This window comes from Oncorhynchus nerka, linkage group LG20 (genome assembly GCF_034236695.1).
Source record: "Oncorhynchus nerka isolate Pitt River linkage group LG20, Oner_Uvic_2.0, whole genome shotgun sequence".
Classification (NCBI taxonomy): domain Eukaryota; kingdom Metazoa; phylum Chordata; class Actinopteri; order Salmoniformes; family Salmonidae; genus Oncorhynchus; species Oncorhynchus nerka.
The window spans coordinates 18,316,100-18,340,936 of record NC_088415.1 but is presented as its reverse complement, the minus strand read 5'-3'; positions in this window follow the sequence as shown (position 1 = coordinate 18,340,936).

Here is a 24,837-nt window from a genome sequence, read left to right as displayed (position 1 = left end):
CCCTCGGACGTTTTTAAAACTGGTTAAATCACGACTGTGGCTATTACATAACGTGCGTTACATCGGAAAGCGCAGGAAAACCTGATCACAGAAAATGGAAATAAATATCCTTGCGCCACTTCCAGCATTTGTTAACAGTGAGCCGAATTAGATAAGACCGAGCATTCAACTCCCACAGCATCCCCATGTAGTCGAGTATCTTGTGAATTTAATCATCTTTGATTCTTGGTTGAACCGAAAGAGGGGCACCGCTTACCTCCGGTCTCCGCCCAGATCATTCCGGAAGAGCTCTCTCCTGAAATTTTTTTCCAAGACGACAGCTAATGATATATACATCGCCTACGGATGATTTTTATCGCTTATTAACGTTTACTAATACCTAAAGTAGCATTACAAACGTATTTCGAAGTGTTTTGTGAAAGTTTATCGTCTACTTTTTGAATTTTAAAAATGACGTTACGTTGTGAAATCGCTGTTTTTTTCGTTTATCACACAGTCTACATATAACGATATCTTGGCTTTATATGGCCCGATTTAATCGAAATAAAGACCCAATAGTGTTTATGGGACATCTAGGAGTGCCAACAAAGAAGATGGTGAAAGGTAATGACTGTTTTCTATTTTATTGTGCGGTTTGTGTAACGCCGAAATGCTAATTATTTTGTTTACGTCCCCTGCTGTGCTTTTCTGTTGTAGTGTATTGGTGCATGCTATCAGATAATAGCTTCTCATGCTGTCGCCGAAAAGCATTTTAAAAATCTGACTTGTTGCCTGGATTCACAACGAATGTAGCTTTAATTTGATACCCTGCATGTGTATTTTAATTAACTTTTGAGTTTTAACTAATACTATTAGCATTTAGCGTAGCGCATTTGCATTTCCAGAGCTCTAGTTGGGACGCAAGCGTCCCAGGTAGAGGTAAGAGGTTAACTAACCTCTAGACTAGCTTCAATGCCATACAACACTCCTTCCGTGGCCTCCAACTGCTCTTAAGTGCATGCTCTTCAACCGATCGCTGCCCGCAGCTGCCCGCGCGTCCAGCATCACTACTCTGGACGGTTCTGACTTGGAATATGTGGACAACTACAAGGTGTCTGATTAGACTGTAAACTCTCCTTCCAGACTCACATCAAGCATCTCCAATCCAAAATTAAATCTAGAATTGGCTTCCTATTTTGCAACAAAGCATCCTTCACTCATGCTGCCGAACATACCCTCGTAAAACTGACTATCCTACCGAAACCTTGACTCCGGCGATGTCATTTACAAAATAGCCTCCAAGATTCTACTCAGCAAATTGGATGCAGTCTTTTGTCATCTGCATGGCGTTTAACCCAGATTGGAACAGAGGGAAGCTCCAGAGGAGATGGCTCCTTCTGGAGGAGCTGGGCAAAGTATCAGAAAATGCTCAAATCCAGAGGAGTCTACATATCCGAAGGACCCCAGCTTCTGCAGCTACTGTGAGGAGGATTCAGGAGGAGGATGCTGGTGCCCCATCCGCCCAACCCACAGAATCAACAAGTAAGTGTGAGGGATGTTGTTACATATGTGTTTGACTCTCCTACCTTGGCAGCTGTAACTATATATGTGACCGTTTCAGGAAACTAGGCCTATGTCGAAGGTCACTACCTCACAGGAGAGCCATTTGAATGTCAACTTTTTAAAAATCAAAATATTTTTGGGGGGCAGAAATGTCTTCTCAAAAATGTCTTCCGGAAGGGTGGCTACTTTGAAGAATCTCAAATTGTAAATATATTTTGATTTCTTTAACACTTTTTTATGTACTCCATGATTCCATATGTGTTATTTCATAGTTTTGATGTCTTCAATATTATTCTACAATATAGAAAATAGTAAAAAATAATGAAAAACCCTTGAATAAGTAGGTGTGTCCAAACTTTTGACAGGTACTATATATATATGTGTGTGTGTGTGTGTGTGTGTGTGTGTGTGTGTGTGTGTGTGTGTATGCTCTTAAGGCAGACTTTTTTCATACAGTAAATGTTTGTTTACTTCAGCCCAAGGTTGTGGTTATCATCATGTAGAGATGTAAAGCTCAATTAGTAATTAATTACTTTGTCTCGGTCCAGTGGGCAGATAAGCATGCATCCATTTCAGGGGCAATTGAACTCAGGCACACACAAAAGTACTCACCCACCCAAACACACCTCTTTGCCTGAACACTAACCCAAGGAGATGAGATGGGTCAATGAGCATAGATGATTGACTTATTATTTTTCTTATTTTACCCGTTTTTTGTGATATCCGATTGGTAGTTATAGTCTTGTCCCATCGCTGCAACTCCCCTATGGACTCGGGAGAGGTGAAGGTCGAGAGCCATGCGTCCTTCGAAACATGACTCTGCCAAGCCGCACTGCTCACTTAACCAGGAAGCCAGCCGCACCAATGTGTTGGAGGAAACACCATCCAGCTGGTGACTTACTTCAGCTTGCAGGCACCCGGCCCACCACAAGGAGTCACTAGAGTGCGATGGGACTAGGAAATCCTGGCCAGCCAAACCCTTCCACTACAGAACCCAGGTCTGTAGTGATACATCAAGCACTGTGATGCAGTAGACCGCTGCACCACTCAGGAGGCCTAGATGATTAACTTCTGCCTCATACATAATGTGTTCTATCCTGTTATGAATGTTGTTAAATATTGTGGCAATAAAAAGTATGCGAACCCTTTGGAATTACTTGGATTTCTGCATGAATTGGTCATCAAATTTGATGTGATCTTCATCTAAGTCACAACAATAGACAAACAGTGTGCATAAACTAATAACACACAAATTGTTGTATTTTTTTGTCTGTATTGAATACGAATTTTAACATTCACAATGTAGGTTGGATAAAGCATGTGAACTAGGCCCTAGGCTAATGACTTCTCCAAAAACTAGTTGTCAGCTAACCTGAAGTCCAATCAATGACATGAGATTGGAGATGGTGGTTAGAGCTGCCTTGCCTATAAAAGAAACTCATTTGAGTTTGCTATTCACAAGAAGCATTGCCTGATGTGAACCATTCCTTGAACAAAAGAGATCTCCGAAGATCTAAGATCAAGAATTGTTGACTTGCATAAAGCTGGAAAGGGTTACAAAAGTATCTATAAAAGCCTTGATGTTCATCAGTCGACGGTAAGACAAATTGTCTATTAATGGCGAAAGTTCAGCACTGTTGTTGCTCTCCCAGGAGTGGTCATCCTGCAAAGATGACTGCAAGAGCACAGCGCAGAATGCTCAATGAGGTTAAGAAGAATCCTAGAGTGTCAGCTAAAGACCTACGGATATATCTGGAACATGCTAAAATCTCTGTTGATGAGTCTACGATACGTAAAACACTAAACACGAATGGTGTTCATGGGAGGACACCACGGAAGAAGCCACTGCTGTCCAAAAAGAACATTGCTGCACGTTTGAAGTTTGCAAAAATGCACCTGGATGTTCCACAGCACTACTGGCAAAACATTCTGTGGACAGATTAAACTACAGTTGAGTTGTTTGGAAGGTACACACAACACTATGCGTGGAGAAAAAAAGGCACAGCACACCAACATCAAAACTTCATCCCAACTGTAAAGTATGGTGGAGGGTTTGGGGCTGACTTGCTGCCTCAGAGCCTGGACAGCTTGCTATCATCGACGGAAAAATGAATTCCCAAGTTAATCAAGACATTTTGCAGGAGAATGATAGGCTATCTTTCCGACAAATGAAGCTAAACAGATGTTGGGTGATGCAACAGGACATCGACCCAAATACATAAGTTAATCAATAGCAGAATGGCTTCAAAATACGAAAATACGCCTTCTGGAGTGGCCCAGTCAGAGTCCTGACCTCAACCCGAATGAGATGCTGTGGCATGACCTCAAGAGAGCAGTTCACACCAGACATCCCAAGAGTATTGCTGAACTGAAACAGTTTTGTAAAGAGGAATGGTTCACAATTCCTCCTGACCGTTGTGCAGGTCTGATCTGCAACTACAGAAAATGTTTGGTTGAGGTTATTGCTGCCAATGGAGGGTCAACCAGTTATTAAATCCAAGGGTTCACATACTTTCCCACCCTGCACTTTGAATGTTTACACGGTGTGTTCAATAAAGACATGAAAACATATAATTGCTTGTGTGTCATTAGTTTAAGCAGACTGTGTTTGTCTATTGCTGTGACTTAGATGAAGATCAGATCGCATTTTTTGACCAATTAATGCAGAAATACAGGTATTTTTAAAGGGTTCACATACTTTTTCTTGCCACTGTACAGTACCAGCCAAAAGTTTGGACACCTATCCATTCAAGGGTTTTTCTTTATTTTGACTATTTTCAACATTGTAGAATAATAGTAAAGACATCGAAACTATGAAATAACACATAGGGAATCATGTAGTAACCTTTTTTTTTTACATATCAAAATATATTTTAATATTACAGTACAGTCCATCATTACCTTAATAAGACATGAAGGTCAGTCAATCCGGAAGATTTCAAGAACTTTGAAAGTTTCTTCAAGTGCAGTCGCAAAAACCATCAAGCCCTTTGATGAAGCTGGCTCTCATGAGGACCACCACAGGAAAGGAAGACTCAGAGTTACCTCTACTGGAGAGGATAAGTTCATTAGAGTTAACTGCTTCAGAAATTGCAGCCCAAATCAATGCTTCACAGAGTTCAAGTAACAGACAGATCTCAACATCAACTGTTCAGAGGAGACTGCGTGAATCAGGCCTTCCTGGTCGAATTGCTGCAAAGAAACCACAACTAAATTACACCAATAAGAAGAAGAGACTTGCTTGGGCCATGAAACATGAGCAATGGACATTAGACCAATGAAAATCTGTCCTTTGGTCTGATGAGTCCAAATTTGCGATTTTTGTTTCCAACTGCAGTGTCTTTGTGAGACGCATAGTAATTGAACGGTTGATCTCTGCATGTGGTGGTTACCATAGATGAGGATGTGTGATGGTATGGGTGTGCTTTGCTGGTGACACTGTCTGTGATTAATTTAGAATTCAAGTCACACTTAACCAGCATGGCTACCACAGCATTCTGCAGCAATACGCCATTCCAACATCACAATGACCCAACACACCTCCAGGTTGTGTAAAGGCTATTTACCAAAGAAGGAGGGTGATGGAGTGCGGCATCAATTGAGATGGTTTGGGATGAGTTGGAAAAATAATATGCATGTCTTTGCTTCAGGTCCTGAGCTACACACAGTTAAATTTGGGTATTTAATTTTAGGCTAAATTGGGATAAAAAGGGTCTGATCCTTAAATTAAATGACAAACATTATACGGACATTCAGATCCAGAGCAATGACATTGTCATGGAACATTTGGTGCCAACATGGAGGATGGCAAAGGATAGTGTGCCGCCCAGTGGGGTTCGGTGATGTTTAAGATGAGGGAGGACAATATCATTTTTTTAATGAGTATGGCTTTATTTCTATTACAGGATATAAAATGACTGTCATTCAAATTCCAGCTCAATGTAACATCGATAGGTTTAGGCTACTACATGATAATAGAATCTTCCCTATACTCATCATGAGGTTGCTACAACCTAGCCTACATATGAAAGTTGACGATGTAGGTGCACACTGAGTGACACATTCAATACCGCCTTGCACATTCTTGCTTGCATCTAGCTGATCTAGGGTGTAATCATTAGTCCAACAGTTGCAAACAAGAGGTTTATTGGACAAATTCATGTATGCTTATACCCGTTTCATTCCGTTTAAGAAATATTTTTCAACAGAATCGGTGGAATTAATACATCCCTGATCACACACAGTTCACTTTCATAGCAGCCACATACAAATGGCATGAATATTTTGCTTGTTGTTTTATTCCTTCTCACATATTCGCCCTCTCCTCCTTTAACCTTTCCCTTCGCTTGTGGATTTCAGTGCACAACACATCATCTGTCTGTGATCGGGCAAAAAAAACTTTACAAGCTAAACCTTCATATCATAACCGTTAATCGCTACACGTAGCCTACATCGTTGTCACAATATTGGCTAACAATGATAGTAACATCATAGTCCAATTAGCTATGATAACTTACTTAGTAATCCACTGCAATCATGCAGTATAGTGTACAGTCAGCAAGCAGTTTAGCAGTTACACCGGAAAACCCCAGTGGTAATAAATTAACAAAACCAAAAGCTTACCTTGACTTGGAAAAGTTCCAGTGTTGGATAGCCATAGACAGCTAGCTAACATAGCAGTCCTATGTGTTTGAGCCGGGTGTTTGAATAGGCTAAACTAGCTAGCTGCATTCGCTAGCTCTCTCTCTCTCTTGATTCTTTAAAAAAACAGTAATTCACTATTGTGTTTCTCTTTGAGTCAACTACTCATCACATTTTATGCACTATAGGGCTAGCTAGCTGTAGATTATGCTTCAGTACTAGATCCTTCTCTCATTCTCTGATCCTTTGATTGGGTGGACAACATGTCAGTACATGCTACAAGAGCTCTGATAGGTTGGAGGACGTCCTCCAGAAGTTGTCATAATTACTGTGTATCTAAAATGGATCCGTTTTTTAATGTTTCACTATTTTTATTTTTATGAAATTGACTGAGGATGATGTTCCTCCCCTTCCTCCTCTGAGGAGCCTCCACTGTTGCCCCTCTGTTATTATCTACTATCTTATTTTTCCTTCCCTGTCTTCTTTCCAGTTTTTCTCCCACAGTGGATGGCTATACAAGTCTTCCTGACCTCATCACCTCTCATTCTTCTATTATATTTATTTCAAATTGTCTGCTCCCTTTCAATGTGAAAAGAACAAGAAGCAAATCCTTCTTTAAGCTATCAACCAATTACTTCTATCTGTCCTCTCTCTCTCCTACTATCAGCACAGAAGATGGAGAGGAAATGTTTTCTGTCCTTTGAGCTATAAATGGGCTATCATGAGGGGAAGTGGACAAGGCAAGGGCATCATGTAAAAGCTTTGGAACACAGCTCATAACTCTTCAACCATTCCCTTAATCGTCACCCCCTCCTGTCATTGATCCAAGATGGCGTAGCAGTCAGACGTCTTGTCGTGTCGTGTCCCTTGTATATATATATTTTTTTACATATTTTTCTTCGCATATCTTTTAAAACATTTTGCTAAACCTCAACTTCTAAATACTCTCCTGCAACCCGCCTCACCCAATGTAGCAATTTTTTCTAAAGTATTTATATCTACTTTGGATCCGGAACCCCTCAACTGAAGCTAGCCAGCTAGCTACCAGCTATCAGTCTCTCCAGAAATAAGTTTCTCACTGTTGCCGCCTGCTACCGACCCCCCTCAGCTCCCAGCTGTGCCCTGGACACCATTTGTGAATTGATCGCCCCCCATCTAGCTTCAGAGTTTGTTCTGTTAGGTGACCTAAACTGGGATGTGCTTAACACCCCCTCAATCTCACACAAATCATCAAGGAACCCACCAGGTACAACCCTAAATCTGTAAACGAGGGCACCCTCATAGACGTCATCCTGACCAACTGGCCCTCCAAATACACCTCCGCTGTCTTCAACCAGGATCTCAGCGATCACTGCCTCATTGCCTGTATCCGCTACGGAGCCGCAGTCAAACGACCACCCCTCATCACTGTCAAACGCTCCCTAAAACACTTGAGCAGGCCTTTCTAATCGACCTGGCCCGGGTATCCTGGAAGGACATTGACCTCATCCCGTCAGTTGAGGATGCCTGGTCATTCTTTAAAAGTAACTTCCTCACCATTTTAGATTTTTTATTTATTTTTTATTTCACCTTTATTTAACCAGGTAGGCCGCGTCCCAAAAACGCAGTGGCCCATATGTACTCTATCTCTTCCCGATTTTTTATTTTTTATTTTTTTAATTTGTTTATACCTTCCGGAAACTTGCCTCACCCATGTGATACGGAATCGCTATTATCTTTATTTTTAGAACACACTCAAGAACCTCCAGAAGCTAACCAGCTAGCTAGCTACAAGCTATTTAGTCATTGTTAGTTTTCTTAACCTGGATAACACTCGCCAGCCCAGCCCCCCTGCCCCATCCACCGCTGCCCCCTGGACTCTGATCACTTGGCTACATAGCTGATGCACGCTGGACTGTCCATTAATCACGGTACTCTATTCTGCTTGTTTGTTTTATCTGTCGGCCGAGTTGCCTAGTCAATGCCATCTCACCTGCTGTTGTTATGCTAGCTGATTAGCTGTTGTCTCACCCACTGTTTTAGCTAGCTTTCCCAATTCAACACCTGTGTTCACTGTATGCATCGCTGTAAGTCTCTCTCAAATGTCAATATGCCTTGTATACTATTGCTCAGGTTAGTTATCATTGTTTTAGTTCACAATGGAGCCCCTAGTCCTATTCCTCACACCCCTGATACCTCCTTTGTCCCACCTCCCACATATGCGGTGACCTCACCCATTACAACCAGCATGTCCAGAGATAAAACCTCTCATCATCACCCAGTGCCTGGGCTTACCTCCGCAGTACCCGCACCCCACCATACCCCTGTCTGTGCATTATGCCCTGAATATATTCTACCATGCCCAGAAACCTGCTCCTCTTATTCTCTGTCCCCAACGCTCTAGGCGACCAGTTTTGATAGCCCTTAGCCGCACCCTCATACTACTCCTTCTCTGTTCCGCGGGTGATGTGGAGTCAAACCCGGGCCCTGCATGTCCCCAGGCACCCTCATTTGTTGACTTCTGTGATCGAAAAAGCCTTGGTTTCATGCATGTCAACATTAGAAGCCTCCTCCCTAAGTTTGTTTTACTCACTGCCTTAGCACACTCTGCTAACCCTGATGTCCTTGCCGTGTCTGAATCCTGGCTCAGGAAGGCCACCAAAAATTCAGAGATTTCCATACCCAACTATAACATCTTCCGTCAAGATAGAACTGCCAAAGGGGGAGGAGTCGCAGTCTACTGCAGAGATAGCCTGCAAAGTAATGTCATACTTTCCAGGTCCATACCCAAACAGTTCGAACTACTAATTCTGAAAAGAACTCTCTCCAGAAATAAGTCTCTCACTGTTGCCGCCTGCTACCGACCCCCCTCAGCTCCCAGCTGTGCCCTGGACACCATTTGTGAATTGATTGCCCCCCATCTAGCTTCTGAGTTTGTTCTGTTAGGTGACCTAAACTGGGATATGCTTAACACCCCGGCAGTCCTACAATCTAAGCTAGATGCCCTCAATCTCACACAAATCATCAAGGAACCCACCAGGTACAACCCTAACTCTGTAAGCAAGGGCACCCTCATAGACGTCATCCTGACCAACTGGCCCTCCAAATACACCTCCGCTGTCTTCAACCAGGATCTCAGCGACCACTGCCTCATTGCCTGTATCCGCTACGGTGCCGCAGTCAAACGACCACCCCTCATCACTGTCAAACGCTCCCTAAAACACTTCTGTGAGCAGGCCTTTCTAATCGACCTGGCCCGGGTATCCTGGAAGGACATTGACCTCATCCCGTCAGTTGAGGATGCCTGGTCATTCTTTAAGAGTAACTTCCTCACCATATTAGATAAGCATGCTCCGTTCAAAAAATGCAGAACTAAGAACAGATACAGCCCTTGGTTCACTCCAGACCTGACTGCCCTCGACCAGCACAAAAACATCCTGTGGCGGACTGCAATAGCATCGAACAGTCCCCGCGATATGCAACTGTTCAGGGAAGTCAGGAACCAATACACGCAGTCAGTCAGGAAAGCTAAGGCCAGGTTCTTCAGGCAGAAGTTTGCATCCTGTAGCTCCAACTCCAAAAAGTTCTGGGACACTGTGAAGTCCATGGAGAACAAGAGCACCTCCTCCCAGCTGCCCACTGCACTGAGGCTAGGGAACACGGTCACCACCGATAAATCCATGATTATCGAAAACTTCAACAAGCATTTCTCAACGGCTGGCCATGCCTTCCGCCTGGCTACTCCAACCTCGGCCAACAGCTCCGCCCCCCCCGCAGCTACTCGCCCAAGCCTCTCCAGCTTCTCCTTTACCCAAATCCAGATAGCAGATGTTCTGAAAGAGCTGCAAAACCTGGACCCGTACAAATCAGCTGGGCCTGACAATCTGGACCCTGTATTTCTGAAACTATCCGCCGCCATTTTCGCAACCCCTATTACCAGCCTGTTCAACCTCTCTTTCATATCGTCTGAGAACCCCAAGGATTGGAAAGCTGCCGCAGTCATCCCCCTTTGACCCTGGACCCAAACTGTTACAGACCTATATCCATCCTGCCCTGTCTATCTAAGGTCTTCGAAAGCCAAGTCAACAAACAGGTGACTGACCATCTCGAATCCCACCATACCTTCTCCACTGTGCAATCTGGTTTCCGAGCCGGTCACGGGTGCACCTCAGCCACGCTCAAGGTACTAAACGATATCATAACCGCCATCGATAAAAGACAGTACTGTGCAGCCGTCTTCATCGACCTTGCCAAGGCTTTCGACTCTGTCAATCACCATATTCTTATCAGCAGACTCAGTAGCCTCGGTTTTTCGGATGACTGCCTTGCTTGGTTCACCAATTACTTTGCAGACAGAGTTCAGTGTGTCAAATCGGAGGGCATGCTGTCCGGTCCTCTGGCAGTCTCTATGGAGGTGCCACAGGGTTCAATCCTCGGGCCGACTCTTTTCTCTGTATATATCAATGATGTTGCTCTCGCTGCGGGCGATTCCCTGATCCAACTCTACGCAGACGACACCATTCTATATACTTCCGGCCCGTCCTTGGACACTGTGCTATCTAACCTCCAAACGAGCTTCAATGCCATACAACACTCCTTCCGTGGCCTCCAACTGCTCTTAAACGCTAGTAAATCCAAATGCATGCTTTTCAACCATTCGCTGCCTGCACCCGCACGCCTGACCAGCATCACCACCCTGGATGGTTCCGACCTTGAATATGTGGACATCTATAAGTACCTAGGTGTCTGGCTAGACTGTAAACTCTCCTTCCAGACTCATATCAAACATCTCCAATCGAAAATCAAATCAAGAGTCGGCTTTCTATTCCGCAACAAAGCCTCCTTCACTCACGCCGCCAAACTTACCCTAGTAAAACTAACTATCCTACCGATCCTCGACTTCGGCGATGTCATCTACAAAATTGCTTCCAACACTCTACTCAGCAAACTGGATGCAGTTTATCACAGTACCATCCGTTTTGTCACTAAAGCACCTTATACCACCCACCACTGCGACTTGTATGCTCTAGTCGGCTGGCCCTCGCTACATATTCGTCGCAAGACCCACTGGCTCCAGGTCATCTACAAGTCCATGTTAGGTAAAGCTCCGCCTTATCTCAGTTCACTGGTCACGATGGCAACACCCATCCGTAGTACGCGCTCCAGCAGGTGTATCTCACTGATCATCCCTAAAGCCAACACCTCATTTGGGCGCCTTTTGTTCAAGTTCTCTGCTGCCTGTGACTGGAACGAATTGCAAAAATCGCTGAAGTTGGAGACTTTTATCTCCCTCACCAACTTCAAACATCTGCTATCTGAGCAGCTAACCGATCGCTGCAGCTGTACATAGTCTATCGGTAAATAGCCCACCCATTTTTACCTACCTCATCCCCATACTGTTTTTATTTATTTACTTTTCTGCTCTTTTGCACACCATATCTCTACCTGTACATGACCATCTGATCATTTATCACTCCAGTGTTAATCTGCAAAATTGTAATTATTCGCCTACCTCCTCATGCCTTTTGCACACATTGTATATAGACTCCCCCTTTTTTTCTACTGTGTTATTGACTTGTTAATTGTTTACTCCATGTGTAACTCTGTGTTGTCTGTTCACACTGCTATGCTTTATCTTGGCCAGGTCGCAGTTGCAAATGAGAACTTGTTCTCAACTAGCCTACCTGGTTAAATAAAGGTGAAATAAAAAAAATAAAAAATACCTCCATCCATCTACAGTGCATTTGGAAAGTGTTCAGACTCAGACCCGTTCCATATTTTGTTACCTTACAGGCTTATTCTAAAATGGATGTAATAGTTTTTTTCCTGCGTCAATCTACACGCAATACCCCGTAATGGCAAAGCAAAAACTGAAATATCCAATTCACGTAAGTATTCAGACTCTTACTCAGCACTTTGTTGAAGTACATTTGGCAGCGGTGACAGCCCTGTCAGAGTCTTCTTGGGAATGACACTACAAGCTTGGCACACCTGTATATGGGGAGTTTCTCCCATTCATCCCTGCAGATCCTCTCAAGCTCTGTCAGGTTGGATGGGGGAGCATCGCTGCACTGCTTTTTTCAGGTCTCTGCAGAGATGTTCGATCTGGTTCAATTCTGGGCTCTGACTGGGCCACAGGCGTTGTCTTGGCTGTGTGCTTATAATCGTTGTCCTGTTGATCCCCCGATTGCTCAGTTTTGCTGTGTGGCCATCTCTATTAAGAGTCTAGGTGGCTCCAAACTTCTTCAATTTAAGAATCATGGAGGCCACTGTGTTCTTCAATGCCATTCCCAGATCTGCGCCTCGACGCAATCCTGTCTCGGAGCTCTACGGACAATTCCTTCAACCTCATGGCTTCGGTTTTTCTCTGACATGCACTCTCAACTATGGGACAGGTGTGTGCCTTTCCAAATCATGTTCAATCAAGACAATTTACCACCTATATGTTGTAGAAACATCTCAACAGCTGTAGACTAACAGTGGAATTCTTACTTACTGGTCTTCCCAACAATGCAGAGAGAATAAAAAATATATAATAATAACACAAGGAATAAATACAGAATGACTAATGATAACTTGGCTATGCACACAGGGACCAGTAATGAGTCAATGTGCAGGAGTACAAGGTAACGGGGCGGCAGGGTAACCTAGTGGTTAGAGCATTGGACTAGTAACCGAAAGGTTGCGAGTTCAAATCCCCGAGCTGACAAGGTACAAAATCTGTCGTTCTGCTCCTGAACAGGCAGTTAACCCACTGTTCCTAGGCCGTCATTGAAAATAAGAATTTGTTCTTAACTGACTTGCCTAGTAAAATAAAGGTAAAAAAAACCTGAGATACAAATGTACATATACTGTAGTTAGGGATAAAGTGACTAGGCAACAGGATAGTAATAAACAGCAACAGCAGTATACTGTAGTTAGGGATAAAGTGACTAGGCAACAGGATAGTAATAAACAGTAACAGCAGTATACTGTAGGTAGGGATAAAGTGACTAGGCAACAGGATAGATAATAAACAGTAGCAGCACCATTTTATGTATTTAAAAACATAATAATTCCCCTTTATTTAACCAGATAGGCCAGGTGAGAACATGTTCTCATTTACTAATGCGACCTGGCCAAGATAAAGCAAAGCAGTGCGACAACACAGAGTTACTCATGGGATAAACAAATGTACAGTCAATAACGCAATAGAAAAATCTGTATACTAAATGAAGTAAGGAGGTAAGGCAATAAATAGGCCAATAGTGGCGAAGTAATTACAATTTAGCAATTTACACTGGAGTGAAATATGTGCAAGTAGAAATACTGGTGTGCAAAAGAGCAGAAAAACAAATATGGGGATAAGGTAGGTAGTTGGTTGGATGGGCTGTTTACAGATGGGCTGTGTACAGGTGCAGCGATCGGTAAGCTGCTCTGACAGCTGACACTTAAAGTTAGTGAGTGAGACATAAGTCTCCAACTTCAGTGATTTTTGCAATTCGTTCCAGTCATTGGCAGCAGAGAACTAGAAGGAAAGGCGGCCAAAGTAGGTGTTGGTTTTGGGGATGACCAGTGAAATATACCTGCTGGAGCGCGTGCTACAGGTGGGTGCTGCTATGGTGACCAGTGAGCTGAGATAAGGCAGAGCTTTAACCTGGCAAAGGCTTACATTACAAAGACAATACAGTCTGTGATTAGTAAAAAGAGTTGGGCAAAAAGGTGAATGCAGATAGTCTGGGTATCTGTTGGTTAACTATTTATCATTCTTATGGTTTGTGGGTAGAAGTTGTTCAATGTCCTGTTGGTTCCAGACTTGCTACATCGGTACCGCTTGCTGTGCGGTAGCAGAGAGAACAGTCTTTGACTTGGGTGGCTGGAGACTTTTTGGTGCCTTCCTCTGACACCGCCTGGCATAGAGGTCCTGGATAGCAGGGAGCTCGGCCCCAGTGATGTACTGGGCCTTATGCACAACCTTCTGTAGCGCTGTTGTCAGCAAACTTAACGATGGTGTTGGAGTAGTGGGCGACCATGCAGCCATTGTTTTACAACATGTTATACTGTTTTCAAATTGAACAAAATACTTTCTCTTGTTAAAGCTTTTAGATTTGTTTTGTTTTGCCTTCTATGTATCCACATGTGATCTTAAAGACACAAACCAATGCTGTGTCTTCTATGCACATCCATTATCACAGGAAAAGCTCAGTTCCTTTATTTGTAAATATTCCATTCTGCATGTTGACTCCATGCCTACACACACACACACACACACACACACACACACACACACACACACACACACACACACACACACACACACACACACACACACACACACACACACACACACACACACAGCTTTTACAAAATGATATACTGTTTAGAAAACAATGAAACAAAATACATTGCCTTTGTTCAAGCTTTTAGAATTGAGTTGCACAGTAAATGCACACTGTCACCACTGAACAGACCTGAACAGATTATCTATGTAAGTTACAGAGGGACTTATTTTAATATGACACAAACAAATAAAAAATAAACAAAGGAGGGAGAGGGGGAGGAGGAGGACAGGAGGGTTCGAGCAATTTAGTGAAAGGCTAAATCATTTGGCCAGGGGCCATGCTTTACTGTAGGAAGCAGACCTCTTCAAGACAGGCTGAAGAAAGAAGAACAAGGGACATACAATAGAACAGACAAGCACAGAGGAACATTAGCAGCATTAGCTCCCTAAAATCATAAAACAGCATCCAATAATCTAATTGAACCTGGGTAAATTGATAGGCTGTCTGGGACGGCTAGACAAATAGAAAAGGTGTATTAATATGCCCCAACTTATTCATGATAGTTTACATATTAATTACTTCAGCTTTAGGATTCGTAGAACTATGTACTGCTAAGGGTTATGGGGATGACTAAAACATCATCTCTTTTGTTATAACAACCAACGTCATGATATGCTGTCACACACTGTATATGTAGTGTTATGTTTTGTATTATGGGATGTTTTTATGATCAGCTTTAAATTACATCATTTTTTGGATGCACATCCATTACAGTCACGCCAATAGACTGATAGATTTCATTGAGAAAGTTTGAATCCTAAGCAATCTTCATCCATATTATTTGAAGTACAATAGACAAACATAGGTACCGTAGTAGGTCAAAGCTTGGTGCTGTAAAACCTTGGTAGAGCATGGTGGAGTCGGTATTGTGGTGCTGTAAAACCTTGGTAGAGCATGATGGAGTCGGTATTGTGGTGCTGTAAAACCTTGGTAGAGCATGGTGGAGTCGGTATTGTGGTGCTGTAAAACCTTGGTAGAGCATGGTGGAGTCGGTATTGTGGTGCTGTAAAACCTTGGTAGAGCATGGTGGAGTCGGTATTGTGGTGCTCATGTGCATTTCCTTTCATTTCCGGTGTCAGACCAATGACTACATCTCACTTAAAAAATAGTTTTTTTGTTGTTTTGAATTGTCATATCCTTTTTTTTGTTCTCAATTAATGTCTGCTTAATTGAGCTGCATAGTGTACATATAGTGTGTGCAACTACTGCAAGACATCTCTATGACAAAATGCATCTTAAACTCCTTATGTGAAACTATGAGGAAGCATACTGTCACGCCTTGACCGTAGATTGCTTTGTATGTTTCTATTTTTGTTTGGTCAGGGTGTGATTTGGGTGGGCATTCTATGTTTGTATGTCTAGGTTTTGGTATTTCTATGTTTTGGCCGGGTATGGTTCTCAATCAGGGACAGCTGTCTATCGTTGGTAGGTAGCCTGTTTTTCCACTTTTAGGTGTGGGTAGTTGTATTTCTGTTTAGTGTTTGTTTCAAACCCGAAACAGTTTGCAGGACTGTTTCGGGTTTTCCTTTTGTTATTTTTGTATTCAGTTCCTTATAATAAAGACGAACACGAATCCGCTGTATTTTGATCTGACGATTCCTCTTCTTCCGATGAAAGCCGTTACACATACACATTTTTCAAAGTACAGTGCCTTGCGAAAGTATTCAGCCCCCTTGAACTTTGCGACCTTTTGCCACATTTCAGGCTTCAAACATAAAGATATAAAACTGTATTTTTTTGTGAAGAATCAACAACAAGTGGGACACAATCATGAAGTGGAAGGACATTTAACAAATCAAAAACTGAACAATTGGGCGTGCAAAATGATTCAGCCCCCTTAAGTTAATACTTTGTAGCGCCACCTTTTGCTACGATTACAGCTGTAAGTCACTTGGGGTATGTCTCTATCAGTTTTGCACATCGAGAGACTGACATTTTTTCCCATTCCTCCTTGCAAAACAGCTCGAGCTCAGTGAGGTTGGATGGAGAGCATTTGTGAACAGCAGTTTTCAGTTCTTTCCACAGAATCTCGATTGGATTCAGGTCTGGACTTTGACTTGGCCATTCTAACACCTGGATATGTTTATTTTTGAACCATTCCATTGTAGATTTTGCTTTATGTTTTGGATCATTGTCTTGTTGGAAGACAAATCTCCGTCCCAGTCTCAGGTCTTTTGCAGACTCCATCAGGTTTTCTTCCAGAATGGTCCTGTATTTGGCCTCATCCATCTTCCCATCAATTTGAACCATCTTCCCTGTCCCTGCTGAAGAAAAGCAGGCCCAAACCATGATGCTGCCACCACCATGTTTGACAGTGGGGATGGTGTGTTCTGGGTGATGAGCTGTGTTGCTTTTACGCCAAACATAACGCTTTGCATTGTTGCCAAAAAGTTCAATTTTGGTTTCATCTGACCAGAGCACCTTCTTCCACATGTTTGGTGTGTCTCCCAGGTGGCTTGTGGCAAACTTTAAACAACACTTTTTATGGATATCTTTAAGAAATGGCTTTCTTCTTGCCACTCTTCCATAAAGGCCAGATTTGTGCAATATACGACTGATTGTTGTCCTATGGACAGAGTCTCCCACCTCAGCTGTAGATCTCTGCAGTTCATCCAGAGTGATCATGGGCCTCTTGGCTGCATCTCTGATCAGTCTTCTCCTTGTATGAGCTGAAAGTTTAGAGGGACGGCCAGGTCTTGGTAGATTTGCAGTGGTCTGATACTCCTTCCATTTCAATATTATCGCTTGCACAGTGCTCCTTGGGATGTTTAAAGCTTGGGAAATCTTTTTGTATCCAAATCCAGCTTTATACTTCTTCACAACAGTATCTCGGACCTGCCTGGTGTGTTCCTTGTTCTTCATGATGCTCTCTGCGCTTTTAACGGACCTCTGAGACTATCACAGTGAGGTGCATTTATACGGAGACTTGATTACACACAGGTGGATTGTATTTATCATCATTAGTAATTTAGGTCAACATTGGATCATTCAGAGATCCTCACTGAACTTCTGGAGAGAGTTTGCTGCACTGAAAGTAAAGGGGCTGAATAATTTTGCACGCCCAATTTTTCAGTTTTTGATTTGTTAAAAAAGTTTGAAATATCCAATAAATGTTGTCCCACTTCATGATTGTGTCCCACTTGTTGTTGATTCTTCACAAAAAAATACAGTTTTATATCTTTATGTTTGAGGCCTGAAATGTGGCAAAAGTTCGCAAAGTTCAAGGGGGCCGAATACTTTCGCAAGGCACTGTATGTTTGTGACCTGTCTAATCCTATTTATTAACTCGGAATCACTATATCTGTAGACAGATCTGATTATTTTGGTCGCCAATTAAATTGATGTGAAATTTGTAAGGATGTTATGTCACACAGCTATATTGCCTGGTTCAGTCAAAGCTACACATCATTTGGCTGTATGTCTTCCTCTCCCAAAAGCACACATTATTGATCAATAAGGTCACACAGAAATTCACTTTTTTAAACTTTTTTTTTGTGGCCAGGTAGCTGACAAGAGTCATGCAGTGGAGGCTCCTCAGATGAGCAAGGGGTGAACCATCCTACTCAGTGAATTTCATAACAATAGAATAGTGAAACTTTTGAAAAGTCTTCCATTTTAGATAAAACTGTACTAAATATATTCATGTCACCAAATAACTGTTTAGCAATGAAGGTCTCAACAGAAGTTTTTAGGGTAAAACCATGTTGTAGCCTGAGGACAGCTATTTTTTGTCCTCCTCTGTGTACATTAACTTCGATACAAAACCTAGGAGGCTTGTGGTTCTCACCCCCTTCCCTAGACGTACGCAGTTATTATGATAGTTTGGAGGATATCCTCCAAACTATCAGAGCTCTTGTATGAACTGTCATGTTGTCTCTCCAATCAAATGATCAGAGAATGAATCTAGTAATGAAAGCAACATATACAGCTAGCTAGCACTGCAGTGCATAAAATGTGATAAGAAGTTGACTCAAATAGAGAGAAACAGAGTATTTTAACAGTTTTTAACATTTCTTCAAAAATTAAGGAGGAGCAGCAGGACGAGAGAGAGAGCATTTCTATGAGAAGCGAAGACACAACTCCCCTGATAATGTTGCAAACTATGAACTAGACAAATGTTTTCATGACTTCCCATTCAAGTCACGATGGACCAATATTAGGCCCAGACAGATGATTGATGAGTGCATAAATTCAGAAGGATGATGAAAACGTGACATATTCCTTTCTTTCTTTTTGTATTTTTTCCTTGGTCTTTTTCCAAGTTTGTTTTCTATACCTCTCCTGACTTTGGGAGACAAGGAGGAACACACAGTGAGCTTGACCCACATACCACCGAACATGATTGTTTACAACCAGAGGTAGTTCAAAGAGAAAACACCTAACACAAAAATACAAAACCGGAGGGAGAGAGGGAGAATCCAAATTTGCTGTATGCTACTGAGGAAGATAATCATATTTTTAGACAAACGTGTTTGACAACAGCTAATAATAAGGTGATCACCAGAAAAGGGGACACCCTGTACCAAAATGGTGGGAAAGAAGGCAATCGCACATTAGACGACACATTCTCAGTATGGGTAAGCCTAGCGTGTTGATATTTGATAGTAAAATCTTTGAAATTGTGAGTTATAAAATCAATTGTATTTGTATTTCTGATCAATTTGATGTTATTTTAATGGACAAAAAAATTGCTTTTCTTTCAAAAACAAGGACATTTCTAAGTGACCCCAAACTTTTGAACAGTAGTGTAGGTCATGGGAGAAATCATTAGCTTTTATTTTATCATGCTACCTGTTCTGATTGGATACAGCCAATAAATAAATAAATCAATAGCTGGTCGATGATGATAAACCTTACTCTCACATACTCTGTTTCCCAGTCTTTCATGAAAACAGTATTGTAATACCGATGTAGGATCTTAATTTGATCATTCTTTTGTTGATGAGAATTTTCCTGAAATGCAGACGAGCTTCATGATTTACCTTAATTAATTCACTGAAAACCCCCACTAACACACAGTTATATTAACAGTATTGCACTTTTCATGTCGCCTACTTTTGTCCAGTTATTAATAGCCTAACAACCGATCAAGCAATATCACGGACTAAACGTTGAAATCCTTTTGCTGCAGGATTATTTTTCTATGACAATCCTGGTCAAATTAAGATTTTACATCTGTACAAGCATCCCACTGGGTACACACTGACTGAATCAATGTTGTTTCCAAGTCATTTCAATGGAATTATGATGAAGCAACATGGAATAGACGTTGAATTGACTTCTGTGCTCAGTGGGATGTTTGATTCAGCCTGGAGATAATCAAACCACATGATTACATGCCACACTGGACCGTCTAGGCAAAGAGTTGTTTTCATCCTGGAGCGGAGCCTGGATTGGGTGGGGAGATACAGTAGGCAGGCATTTTTTTAAGGCCCAGTTTAGTCAAAAAATGTGGGTTTCCTGCATTTTATATATATTTTCACATTATACGGTTGGAATAATACTGTGAAATTGTGAACATTATGATAATGCCCTTTTAGTGTAAGAGCTGTTTGAAAAGACCACCTGTATATTCAGCCTGTTTTGATGGGATGGAGTTTTGGCCTGTATTAATGGCACAGTTGATTTCTTCAAACCAAGCTGCTTACCTATTGCAGATTCAGTCTTCCCAGCCTGGTGCAGGTCTACAATTTTGTTTCTGGTGTCCTTTGACAGCTCTTTGGTCTTGGCCATAGTGGAGTTTGGAGTGTGACTGTTTGAGGTTGTGGACAGGTGTCTTTTATACTGAAAACCAAATACTTATTTTCCACCATAATTTGCAAATAAATTCATTAAAAATCCTACAATGTGATTTTCTGGATTTTTGTTTCTCATTTTGTCTGTCATAGTTGAAGTGTACCTATGATGAAAATTACAGGCCTCTCTCATCTTGTTAAGTGGGAGAACTTGCACAATTGGTGGCTGACTAAATACTTTTTTGCCCCACTGTATGTCTGTAGATATTGAAAGAGATACTCTGATAGCGTGTGTGTGTGTGACTCTACAGATGTAGGATCTTCATTTGATCACCTAGTTGCAGGAGAACTTTCATGTAATGCAGGACATATTAAACATGTAGTGTTTTTGACCATTTTAATTGAAAACAATCACATTTTGAGGCACTTAATTGTTACCCAGAAATGATTTGATGTTGAGGTAAAAACAGCTGTATTGGACCTTTTAAAGAGCCTTTTAATCTTGTGCTTTGTGTAGGGTTCAGAAACCCTGGAGTGGGCTGACAGACTGACCTAGCGCCCTTTCTTTGATTACCAGCTCCATGGCATTTCTCATAGCTGCTGTTCAGATTCCTTTTTATGAACATGTTCATTTGTCTGATCTCCTCGCCGCATGCTGTTTGGAGGGAAACATGGATTTGATTCTATAATGGCTAGAGGGACTGCTGGTAAACAGAGGGTGAAGGGTGAAGGGTGGGTGGGGCTGTGTGTGTGTGTGCGCTTGCATATATCTGCAGGTGCCTATATTTATGTGTGTGTGTGTGGCTGTGTGTGTGTGTGCGAGGGCGGGGAAGGCGTTGTCAGTGTGAATGTGTACTTTGATTAAAAAATACACCATGTGGATATGGACGGGGTCGATTTATGTCTCTCTCTTTGTGCTTGTGTTTGTGCGCAAACGTGAGTGTGTGTGTGTGTGTGTGTGTGAGAGAGAGAGTTTGTGTATAAGTGTGGAGGGTGGGTTGTTATTCGCGTTTTGTCAAGATCAATGACGTCTTTGTAGTGGTCACACTAGAGCACGAGGCTCAGCGTGGATGGAGACACAGGGAGAGGGAGTTTGGTTGTGTTCTGTCTGCCCTGGGGAGGGACTGGAGGCGCAGTCTAAATTGAGTTGGATTCCACTCCACTGCTGGAGGCCTGGGTTTCTTCCCCAAATACTAAGAAGCACATCAGATGTCAGACAGGGCAGGGAGGATAAACTTTTAAATTGAGTCAAACTTTCCAGCTTTATTCCTAACTATAGTTAGAATGGACTGGAACAGACAAAAACATACATATGCACACACGTGCATTCGCACACACGCACAAAAAGAAAATGAACACACATACACTGTCACGCCCTGGCCAGAGAGGTTTTTATTCTCTATTTTGGTTAAGCCAGGGTGTGACTAGGGTGGGCAGTCTAGTTTCTTTATTTCTATGTTTTCTATTTCTTTGTGTTTGGCCGGGTGTGGTTCTCAATCAGAGGCAGCTGTCTATCGTTGTCTCTGATTGAGAATCATACTTACGCAGCTTTTTCCCACCTGGGTTTTGTGGGTAGTTATTTTCTGTTTTGTGTTTCTGCACCTGACAGGACTGTTCGTTGTCGTTTTCCTCTTTGTTATTTTGTTCAAGTGTTTTGAAAATAAATCATGAACATTTACCACTCTGCACTTTGGTGAACTCCTTCTTCATCAGATGAGTGTTACACACACACACACACACACACACACACACACACACACACACACACACACACACACACACACACACACACACACACACACACACACACACACACACACACACACACACACACACACACACACACACACTACATACAAGATACCTTACATATAGGACAAGGTTTTCTCTATCACAGATCCCTACAGACCATTACTCTTCTCCTAGAAGGTGAGCCGAACTCCTTCTTAACATAATATATTGTAAAATGTAGGTCATTTGCATTGTGTTGACCACCAATATGCACTTATTACATTTGTAATTTCAATTTCAAATGTCCATTTTAATATCCGTCACCATTCTCGTTCTCTCTCTCTGTGGTGGTAAGCCTGGGGAATCTGAGAGCTTTTGTTCATGATCCTAAATATCTGATTGAGTCATGGTTGTGTTTATTTGAGCAGTCTGTCCTCAGTTGCCTTCAGTTGCTTATCTCTGTTTTCCTGTTTAGTTCTGATCAGATGGTTGTCTCCGATGCATGTGTTAGTGTCAAAGTCCTGCCTGCTGAATCAGGTGAACAAGAACACATGCTTGTACCAGCAGATGGTGTTACAGCAAAAAGAGAGAGAGCAAACAAAAAAATAATGACTTGACACATTGGAAAGAACTAACAAAAAAACTATGCAAACTAGAATGCTATTTGGCCCTAAAGTACACAGTGGAAGAATACCTGACCACTGTGACTTAACCAAAATGAATGAAAGCTTTAACTACAGTATGTAGAGACTCAGAGAGTCCACAGTAGGCAGACTGGCTCTCAAAAGAAGACAGGCCCACAAAATGAGATGGAAACAGCTACACTTCCTAACCTCCTGCCAAACGTATGACCATATTAGAGACAAACATTTCCCTCAGAATACACAGACCTACAAAGAATTAGAAAGCAAATCCAATTTTGGGAAACTACATTTTTATTTATTTTACCCTTTTTTTTACTAGGTAAGTTGACTTAGAACACATTTTCAGTTCTCAGCAACGACCTGGGGAATAGTTACAGGGGAGAGGAAGGGAATGAGTGAGCCAATTGGAAGCTGAGGATGATTAGGTGGCAATGATGGTATGAGGGCCATAAGCACCATGGGATCTTTAGTGACCACAGAGAATCAGGACACCTGTTTAACGTCCCATCGGAAATACCAAGGTGTGCCATCACAGCAAGAAGATTTGTGACCAGTTGTCACAAGAAAAAGGAAACCATTGAAGACCCAACACCATTGTAAATACAACCCATATTTCTGTTTATTTTTTACCCCTTTTGTACTTTAACAATCTGTACATCATTACAACACTGTATATAGACATAATATGACATTTGAAATGTCTCTATTCCTTTGGAACTTTTGTGAGTGTAATGTTTACTGTTAAATTTTTATAGTTTATTTAACCTTTGTTTATTATCTATTTTACTTCTGTTGGCAATGTAAAAATATGTTTCCCATGCCAATAAAGCCCTTTGAAGTTTATTTGAGAGAGAGAGCGAGACAGGTGGATGAGAGAGAGAGAGAGAAACTGGGGGATGAGACAGAGGGGGAGTGGGGGAGAGAGGACAGAGAGAAAGAGAGAGAGATGGTGAGATCCGGGCTGTGTTCTGTAGGCACTGAACAGGACGTGTTGTTCTAAAACTGAAAAACAACAATCCTTTTTTCAGTCCTTGCTCATCACTAATTGTTTCTATTATGATTTCTTCATATTTGTCGCCCTTGTTAAAACATACTGTATTCCTGTATAGCCTTTCTCTGTCTGTCATCAACATCCCCTTCCTTCTCTCTTGCTCTCTCTATCTCTCTCCCCTATTTTTGTTTATTCCACTTACACAGCACTGCACTGACTGGGGGCATATCTCTGTATTCACGCTGATCTACATAAACAAATACAACAATGGTGCCATTTTCCGTAGTACGTGTCCAATTCCATTCCTCACGCCTTCGCTATGCCATTATCCTCTTCCTCACTTATAGCCAATGAAAAGGCAATAATGAATTTGTACAATGTTGTCTTCTTTTGAATAACAGAGGGTGGGATATTGCAGTGGTTATGATATAGAGTGAGTGTGTTTGGGGGATGAGGAAAAGTAAGAGGGGGGTTAACACGCCTGTGTCTTTGCTGGTGGAGACTGACGGATGTAGGAATGGCGCTTGTTTGCACAGATTAAACTTGATATTTTGCTTTCGCTGGCTCTTCACACACACACACACACACACACACACACACACACACACACACACACACACACACACACACACACACACACACACACACACACACACACACACACATCCCTCAACATAAACACTTTCTCTTGCATTGTCATGATCTCTCTCTCTCTCTCTCTTGTTATTCTTCTCTTCTACCAAATATCTTCTGTGAGAAAGGGGAATGGGTTATTTTGTCAAGCATACGCACGCACATATGTCTGTGTGTGCGTTTTGTGTGTGTGTATATGTGGGTGAGCCTTTGTGCATGTGTGTCCAGTGACACCTTTAGCTAAACTACAGAAGTCACTGCTGACAGATTACATGGAGAGATATTAAATAATAGAGACATCTGAACAGAGAGTCTCTTCAAATAGGATGGTTTAAAGTGCATTGTGAAAACAGGGAGAAAGTTTGCATGTGTGAGAGAGAGACAGAGAATGTATTAATATATGTTTGTCATGAGTTTCGAACAGCATTTGGATTGTTTACCTTTATATAACTAGGCAAGTCAGTTAAGAACAAATTCTTATTTACAATGACGGCCTACACCGAACGATGCTGGGCCAATTGTGCTCCACCCTATGGGATTCCCAATCACGGCCGGATGTGATACAGCCTGGAATCCAACAAGGGACTGTAGTGATGCTCCTTGCACTGAGAAACAGTGCC